The sequence below is a fragment of the Bemisia tabaci genome, unplaced genomic scaffold (assembly GCF_918797505.1).
Source record: "Bemisia tabaci unplaced genomic scaffold, PGI_BMITA_v3".
Lineage (NCBI taxonomy): Eukaryota > Metazoa > Arthropoda > Insecta > Hemiptera > Aleyrodidae > Bemisia > Bemisia tabaci.
Genome location: NW_027311749.1, coordinates 6,386 through 15,858, shown reverse-complemented (window position 1 = coordinate 15,858; position 9,473 = coordinate 6,386).

Sequence of the window (9,473 nt, the reverse complement as noted above, 5' to 3'; positions counted from 1 at the left end):
TGACTCAATTTAAAAACAACGTATGAACCATTAGTTTCTTTATGCACATACGTGTTTTTTCGGATAAGCCAGAATTTATAGTTCCTGATTGCAAAATTAAGTCCAATTGTACTTACATGTTGTAGATTTAGGTTCAAGTCACAGATACAACTATTCGTGCACGTGCATCAGCAGGTGGTCCACACCAGCATTTGAAGGAATTTTGGTGGAGACAATTATCTCTCTTGTGGATAGCGTCGTGATGTGTTGCAGTTTCTCCACGCAGAATAAACGAAAAAATTACCTCGTTTTGTTGGGTGGTTCTTCAGCATTTTTGCGAGATTAATTAACGACTAATCGACGATTTACGATTAATTGATCATTTCTAGCTCTTAGACTATTTCGTAAGAATTTCTAAGCAACACATTACGCGCATTCAGCGTCAGGTTTTTTCACACAAAATTTAGCGGAGAAAAATGTTGAAACAGCTTTATACCTACATTCCAAGTGAATAACGCAAATCGAAAGACAAAACGATTTGCGGTACTCACTCGGTGCGTATTTCCAGAGATAGTTCAAAGTGTTTCTTTGTCAAATTTCATGTGCAACCTGCGGAACCATAGAGAGAAAAAAGGAGGTGTTTGCGTTTCGGGCATCTTGGACTTTTATTGATGACGTAGGTCGGTACGGCGACTTTTATCATCGATTTTCTTGGAAATGGTGTAGTTTATGGAAAAAATGCATTCTACATAAAGTGTTTGACATTTATCATGAGTTGATTTAAGCACACAAAAACGGACTGTATGGTCCGTTTTTCATACTTCGAAATCCGGATTTTGCTGGCCAGGTTGTACCAACCTACGTCACAGGGTACACAATCCTCAAGATGCAAACACCTCCTTTCTGCGGCACTACAGCATGTTGTCTCGTGTGTGCGTTATTGTGATGTACCTTACCTAATGTATACATTTCACCGACGAAGCCACTCAACATGCCCTTTTATTATTATTTCTGCTCTTGAAATCAGTCCAAAACAGTGTACAAAACAGTGTACAAACGTGCAATTATCTTTTTTTTTTTTTTTTTTTTTTTTTATTTATTAAACATATCAACTTCTGTACAGAAATAAGATATTTAGATGTAACTTAAAAATAAATAACGGTTATCGACGTGCAATTATCGAACGTATCACCTGAGCCACTTCACCTGAATCGAATTCAAACATATAAGTACGGACTATAAATTAGACGTATTTCTGTTGAACGGAGCTATGTGCATTATGACGTGAGCCTTTTTATGCATATATTCTTATGAGTCTCAGGGCTCATGTCTCAATGCACATAGTTACGTTCGGCAGAAATACGTCCAATTGAACCTAACATCCTTTGCAAACATAAATGAATTATTTTTGTCTTCAGTCATGAATTAAAGCACAAACTTGTCGGAATGGCTAGATCATTACGGAGGATTTTGCAACTGTTCACCGGTGAATTTAACAGTGACGAAGATAAAAAAAAAAATTCTATGAGCATGTCAAGATTAAATGAATAAATGCATTCAAGTAATCATTTATAAAATTTCCGCGCAATTCCGTAAAAATCTCTCGGTTCACAGAGTGCACTTCAATTCCGACAGCTAACGTTAAGTGGGTTCTAAGTTACCATCTTACTTCAAAGGCATAATATATTAACGAAGAAGTGATCTACATTTATGAAGGAATACTCTTGGTAAAAAATACTATTTCTCTCTGTACTTTCAAGACCCTGGCCCTTGATACTTTCAGTAAAAAAATATATGTTTTTTTAACTTCACTTTTAGGACCCTTGGTTTGTAAGGACTTAAATATTTCTCGGAAATAAGATAAAATAATAATTGCGGGGCTTAGAGGACAAGGCGTATAAGTGCAGTTTTTGTTATTTCAAGAAAAACGTGTTTAAATTTTCTAAATTACATTAAGCCTTACGGAGGATAGAAAGTTCATGTTCTGTGAGCCAAAAATCATAGTTCCAAATTGCAAAACGCTCTCCATTTTTGAGTCAGCATAAATCGTCTTTCTACTCACGATAGAGCGTAATTCAGTGTGACAAAATTCAACCTTACAAACTGCGTTATTACATTGAGAACCTTTGGCTTTTCTAACTGATAATTTCACTGATTTTCCTTCGAATCTCACGCGAAAATCAGAAAAATGTTGAACAAAAATTGCACATGATCGATAAACTGGGTGTTGGCAGCGAACACCTTAATAATCGATTCTTTACCATAGGTTTAAATGGCATAACAATCGATACATCGCAATTCACGCCACGCCACCGCAGAATATACTTGAAAACTAGTTTTAGTTGAGTTTATGAATATCTCCATTTTTTTCAAAAACTGCACGTATGCGTTTTGTCCTCGAAGCCCCTCAATTGGACTCCATTTTGCAATTTGGAACTATAAATTCTAGCCCGGTTTAAAAACAACGTATGTGCTATTAGTTTCCCTATGCACATAAGTGTTTTTTCAGAAGAGCTAGAATTTATAGCTCCAAATTGCAAAGTGCAGTCCAATTGACCGTTGAGAATAAATTGATACGTTCCACAAAGCACCCCGTAGCCAGGTTTCGAGACATCGTCTTCCTTTAATACACTGGATTTTCAGATTTGTCACAAAAAGGATTTATTGCATTGAGAGATCGAACCAATGGATTATGAATTATGCTGAAATAATTTTAATTGGTCGTCTGACTACCCTGCCGTGATAGCTAAGAGAGCCGTAAGTGCAAAAATGAAGTTTCGAGAAAACGGGCTCAGAAGCTTCTGACAAGAACATTTTATTGAAAGAAGCCTCCGTTCTTTGTCAAATTGCCACTAATCGTCCGGAAGACTCCCGGATGATTAAAAATCGACTGATTTTATTTCCATTACATAAAAAGGGTATTTTTCATTTTCATGCTAGGTTATTGTTAGGCAAGACAGCCGTAAGTGCTTTCTTCTGCATACTTTTCGTGGTTGCGTTTTGGACGCACAACAAACACATCCCCGCAGAAGAGGGCGGCACTTTACTGGAAAGCACTGTTTTCATTGGCTCTCATATGCACCTTCGGCTGATTGGAAAAAAACTATGTAATTTTTTGTGCACTTACGGCTTTCTCATACGATTTGTTTTCATTAAATTAGGATGAACTTTGCTGTTTTAGCTGTCTCAGTAATTTCATCTAAAAGAGTTTAGACGAATTTTGAATCAAACTCGATTTCGAAAATTTTCCACTTACGGCTCTCTTCGCTATCACGGCAGTACCATCATCGGTCATCACGCGGAGAGCCGGATGACTGACAATGAGCTGCATCGATAGAGTAAGGATACGTTGATACGTATCTTACTCGTGATTTTAACTTCCATTTTCAATGTAGCTCCAGTGCTCTTCGTGATATTATTACGTGAAAAACATACCCAAGTAGCAAAATGAAAATATTTTAAGAAAAATAAATTATAAAAATTTAGAAAATAAAAAAAAAGTAGCTATATTATGGAAAGTAGATACTTGTGCTCTTAGATGTCTTCAAATTATATGCACCCTTTGAGCTGGCAACCGTAGTACCCGATTAACCCCCATATATCATCGTAAAATCCCTTGATTGAGGGTGGCTTTAAACTATAGTGATATGTTTGGTATTATTCTTAGTATGTCTTAATTTTTTTTTTTTTTTTTTTTTTCTTCTTTTTCCTGTACAAAGTACATGGTATCAAAATTTCACTGTTAAATGTTAGGTTTATACTCATCACTGTGTGGTTAGTATAATGCTGTTCCGGTTGTTCGGGGTCGGACACCGCAGATACCGGGAACTATACCGTTTCCCAGGGCATCCAAGTTAGGAAAAAGTCTGTATAATTGTATATATTTTCAGTCGATAACCGTTATTTATTTTTAAGTTACATCTAAATATCTTATTTCTGTACAGAAGTTGATATGTTTAATAAAAAAAAAAAAAAAAAAAATTATATGCGGGATTCTCAATTTTCAACCAAATTATATGTGGGATTCTCCATTTTTGATCATTCAACGGAACTCTACAGAAATTGCTCCACTAAACATTTTGTTTTCGTCGACTAATGTTTCGCTTTCTATTGACGGTTACGCATTGATAAAAATCGGAAATGCGTTTTTCAGATTACGATGATAAAAGTCTTCAATGTTTTTTAATGTTTTCAAGGATAACCAACCATTAGATCCTATTGAAATTCTCTGTATATTTTCATCGCTTTCTCTAAATAAATCACAGCCAATTGCAATGAAACATTTCAATTAGTTTTCTTTGATTAAGATCGAGTCGGACGTTTTTTAAGGTGATTCGACGGTTGCTATTTTTTGCCAGAGCGACGAAAGATATATCGCATCAATTCGTTTCATAATTTAAGGTACTTATCATTTTTTTTGAATTTTGAGATCGCACTGCTGTTGTCATTATGAGACTAAAGAATTCTAAGGAGACTAAGAAAAATATAGCATTCGATACTAATATCGAAAGTGCAGTCGAATGCGATATTTTTCCTCTAAAAAACCCACGCCTTTAATACATTGAATTCCTTTGTGAAATTAGATACATGAATTCTTTAGTCTCATGACAATAGAAGTGCGATTTCAAAATTCGAAACGAATGACAAGTAGCTGAAATTATGGAACGAATTGATGCGATGTATCGCACGTTGCTCTGACACAAAAAATGACAACCGTCGAATCACCTTAAGCGTTACAATTGAGGTTTTACTTTTTCGCCTTTAGCCATTGATACGTGAAGAGTGGAAATTCAAAATCTGGAAAGTGTCATCCGGTATTGCTAAAATTGTGCATCTTGCTCCGTAGCGTAAAAGGACCTGAATACTTCCCTTCATTAAATTTTAGTGAAGAAATGTTCTATGAACTTTGACCTTATAGAAACTGGTGCTCAATCGTAGCAACACCTGGGGGCACTTGCCAGGTTTTGAATTTATGCTCTCCCTATAAAAAAGATAAAAAAGCACTTGATGAAAAGATTCTCAGGTTTTGATTTTACTTACTCAGAGGAGGAATAGAGGAACATATTTTGACAAGCTCGTTTCCACACCACCTTAGGAAAGCCCGATCAGGTAGAGGATACGGTGCTGCTCCTGGAGGTAGAGCTTACGGCGCGTTTTTTTTAACGTGGTGTCGCCAAGAGCCCTAATCCACGGGGAAGGGAAGAAGAAAAGGGAGAGGGAAGAGGAAAAGGGAGAGGAAAGAGGAAGAGGGAAAGGGGAAGAGGAAACAAAAAAATACACTCACCAACGCCGATGCATCTCCACCTGTCACTTCTCCATGCCGTTTTTGATACTCCTAAAAACAGCTGTGCCCGCAGAAGACGAAAGTAGCGCCCTCCGCAACTGATTATGGAGGAGGAATAAAACAGTATCTTACCTTCGGTTGCGGGAAGATCCCAGCAGCAGCAGCAGCACCTGGAACAGAGAATAAAAAAAAGAAAAGAAAGAAAAGAAGGAAAAAAAAAATAAAAAAAAATGCGACGATCCCGGTACGATGGCACCCAGCAGCAGCACCTGAAACAGAGAATAAAAAAAAGAAAAGAAAGAAAAGAAGGAAAAAAAAAAAAAAAAAAAATGCGACGATCCCGGTACGATGGCACCCAGCAGCAGCACCTGCAACAGAGAATAAAAAAAAGAAAAGAAAGAAAAGAAGGGAAAAAAAAAAAAAAAAATGCGACGATCCCGGTACGACGGTGTCCACCAGCAGCGGCCTCCCCCAACCCCGGCTTCCAGCGTCCCGGTTCCTTTCCCACCTCCTCCCTTTTTTTTTTTTTTTTTTTTTTTTTCCACTCGTGGCTTGCTGAGATCCTCCGGGGCGTAACGCCCCGGAGCCGCCGTCGCCGGCAGGGGCGCCCGCCGGGACCCCATAAGGGTCCGCTGGGCGCCCCCACCCCCGACCCCCCGCGAGGGGGGTCAAAAAGCCCCCCCTTGCGGGGGGGCAAAGTGACCCCCCTCGCGGGGGGTCGGGGGCAGGGGCACCCAACGGACCCACGGGGTCCCGGCGGGCGCCCCTGCCGGCGACGGCAGACCCCGGGACGTAACGCCCCGGAGGATCTCAGCAAGCCAGTCGCGGAGAAAAAAAAAAAAAAAAAAAAAAAAAACCCTAGTCCTCCCCCCGTGATCCTACTCCGCGGCCCCTCCCCCCTTGGAAACCCTGCTCCGCGATCCTACATAAACCCAACGGAGTCCCCCCTCTCCCCGGGAACCCCCTTTGGGAAACCCTACTCCGCGATTCCGCCCCCAACCCCACGAGCCCCCCTTTCCCCGGGAATCCTCCCCCCCTTGGGAATCCTCGTCTCGCGGTTCTTCCCAACCCCACGAACCCCCCGTTCCCCGGGAATCTCCCCCCTCAGCGAGCCCTCCCCCAAAACCCCCGCTTCTTCTGCCGCATCTTCTGGAACAAACAAGATAAATCGAGAGTTATTAGTATGGTTTGCAATGGGTGACAAAACTGGCTTTTCAGAATTCTCTATTAAAACCCCTCATTATAATTAGAAATTTTCTTGTTATCAGCAATTAAATTAGTTGGACCCATGTATGCTAAAAGGAACTATGTGCTTAGGATTTGCCTGCAACATAGTTGCTTCTAGCCTAAATGTGTCCAGTTCTCTCTCGCCAAGATTTTAGTCGATGCATTATGCCATAATGAATCAAACGTTTATTTTTCCAAACTTTAATTTGAATTGCAGTTTCATACTCTCTTTGGACTTGCAACATCATTGGATCACATTTTGCAATGAGAAACCACTATCTCTAGCTCTCATAAAAGCACATATCTGAATAGGGAAACCAATGGCATGTGTGTTATTTCTAAAATTGGCAAGAAATAATGGTTCCTTATTACAAAGTGTAATCCAATTACAAGTTTGCATTCAGTTGTAGTAATTGAACTGCATTACGCAAAAAGGAATTAATATTCTTGGCTCTTCAAAATTCACCTACTTATGTTGGAAAAATGAAACTCGTGTTTTTTCTACGGTGAACCGAAAAAGATAATTTATTTTTGCGTAATGCAGTTTAATTTCTCCCAGTTAAATGCAATATTATTTGACTGAATTAAATGAGAACCATGCGCAGAACTGGAAGGAATAGCAAATACTTCTTATATCCCTTTAAACAGCTGAGGGCATTCAAGTTAAGGTGATTCGACGGACGCCATTTTTTGTGTCAGAGCGACGTGCGATATATAGCATCGATTCATTTCATAATTTCAGCTACTCGTCATTTCTTGCGAATTTTAAAATCGCACTTCTCTTTTCATGAGACTGAAGAATTCATGTACCAAATTTCGCAAAGAAATTCAACTTCACAAAGGCGCGGTATTTTTAGAGGAAAAATATCGCATTCGAGTGCAGTTTCGATGTCAGTATCGAATGCCATATTTTTCCTCTAAAAAAACCACGCCTTTATTACGTTGAATTTGTTTGTCAAATTTGGAATATGAATTCTTCAGACTCATGACAACAGAAGAACGATCTCAAAATTCGAAAAAAATGACAGGTAGCTGAAATTTCAGAACGAATCGATTCGATATATCGCACGTCGTTCTGGCACAAAAAATTGCGTCCGTTGAATCATCTTAAGGATACGACACGTTTAAAATATAATTATTTTTATGGATTTTATGAATGAAATTAATTAAAAATTGATTGGATAAAATTTCAATCATACTAGTAATTACTACTTTCTAAATTATATGGAAATAATACACATTTAGGAGGGCACTACTTCCGTCCTCAATGACTCAACATGCGGAGCATCCATCCTCTTCGTTTCTTTCCGACCTGAAACAGACTAAGAAGAAAAAAAAAGGAATGATTAGTTCTTAACCTAAACCTAACTTGAAAATAAAAACTTTTATAACAAATTAGTTTTGATTTTTGCTTAATATATTTGTCAAAACTCATACCTCCTCTTTTCTAATGCTAAATTCATTCCGTGCAAATATTTGGAACTTAAGGTGATTCGATGGACGCCATATTTTGTGTCGCATCGATTAGTTCCATTTTTTCAGCCACTCGTCATTTTTCTCGAATTTTGAGATCGCAATTCTGTTGTCAGGAGACTGAAGAATTCCCTCACCAATTTTGACAAACAAATTCAACGTAATAAAGGCGTGGTTTTTTTAGAGAGAAAATATCGCACTCGAGTGCAGTTTCGATATCAGTATCGAGTGCGATATTTTTCCTCTAAAAAAACCACGGCTTTATTAAGTAAAATTTGTTTGTCAAAATTGTTAAGTGAATTCCTCAGTCTCCTCACAACATTATTGCGATCTCAAACTTCGAGAAAAATAATGGGTAGCTGAAAAAATGGAACCAGTCGATGCGATATCGCATGTTGCTCTGACACATAATATGGCGTCCATCGAATCACCTTAGTGCAATTGTTTTTACGCTATTTGTTCTCCTGAGCTATTTATTCTGTGAGCAAATAATTAGTCATTTCAAGTGGCTTTTTGAACGCAGCATAATTGGACTGCATTTTGCAATTTGGAACTATAAAGTCTGGCCCGGTTTAAAAAGAACGTATGTGCCATTAGTTTCCCTATGCACGTAAGTGTTTTTTCAGATAAGCCAGAATTTATAGTTCCAAATTGCAAAATGCAGTCCAATTATAATTGTTCTGATTTTAAATACTTAAAATATCAAACATCATTAATGAGCGATTCAATGATCAAAATGTGACTTTATGATACGTCTAAATTGGACCATGCTGTACAGTAGAGGAATTGATAATTTGTCTTATTTCAGAAATATTAGCAGTTTGCAGATAAGTGCTTTTGTGAGGGAAAAAGAATTAGTAGTTTCAATCGGATGTATTTCTGTTAAACGGAACTATGTGCATTATGACGTGAGCCCTGTTATGCATGTATTTTTATGGGTCTCAGGGCTCATGTCTTAAGGCACATAGTTCCGTTTGACAGAAATACGTCCAATTACAATATGTACTTCAACTGCAAATGGTGTAAAGTGGCAGATACACTTGCAAGTTAGAAGCGCTTGTTAAAAGTGAAACATCAATAGGAAACCGGGATTTCAATCGCTCGACGTCTAGCTATCAAAATCTTCCTTTCCTATTGGTGTTTCACTTTCAACAAGCGCTTCTAATTCGCAGGTGTATCTGGGTCTTCAGAGGAGACGCTAATGAAAGATGGAAGAAAGAATAAATAAAGAAAGAGAAATTAATAAGAGGTAGTTACGAAATAAAATGAAGAGAGCAAAATAAAATTAGGTATGAACTGCTTTCACTGCACCCGTTTCTTGCCAATCTGAAAGAAGAAGAAAAAATGGAAAATTAGTTTGAGGTATTTAGAATATATAAAAGAAAAAAAAGAAAAATAAAAGAAGATGAAACAACTTTCACTGTGTTCGTTTCTTATCGATGTAAAAAGAAATAGATAAAGAAAAAACATGATAAAGATTTGAAAAAAACACGGAGAGAAAAAGTAATAT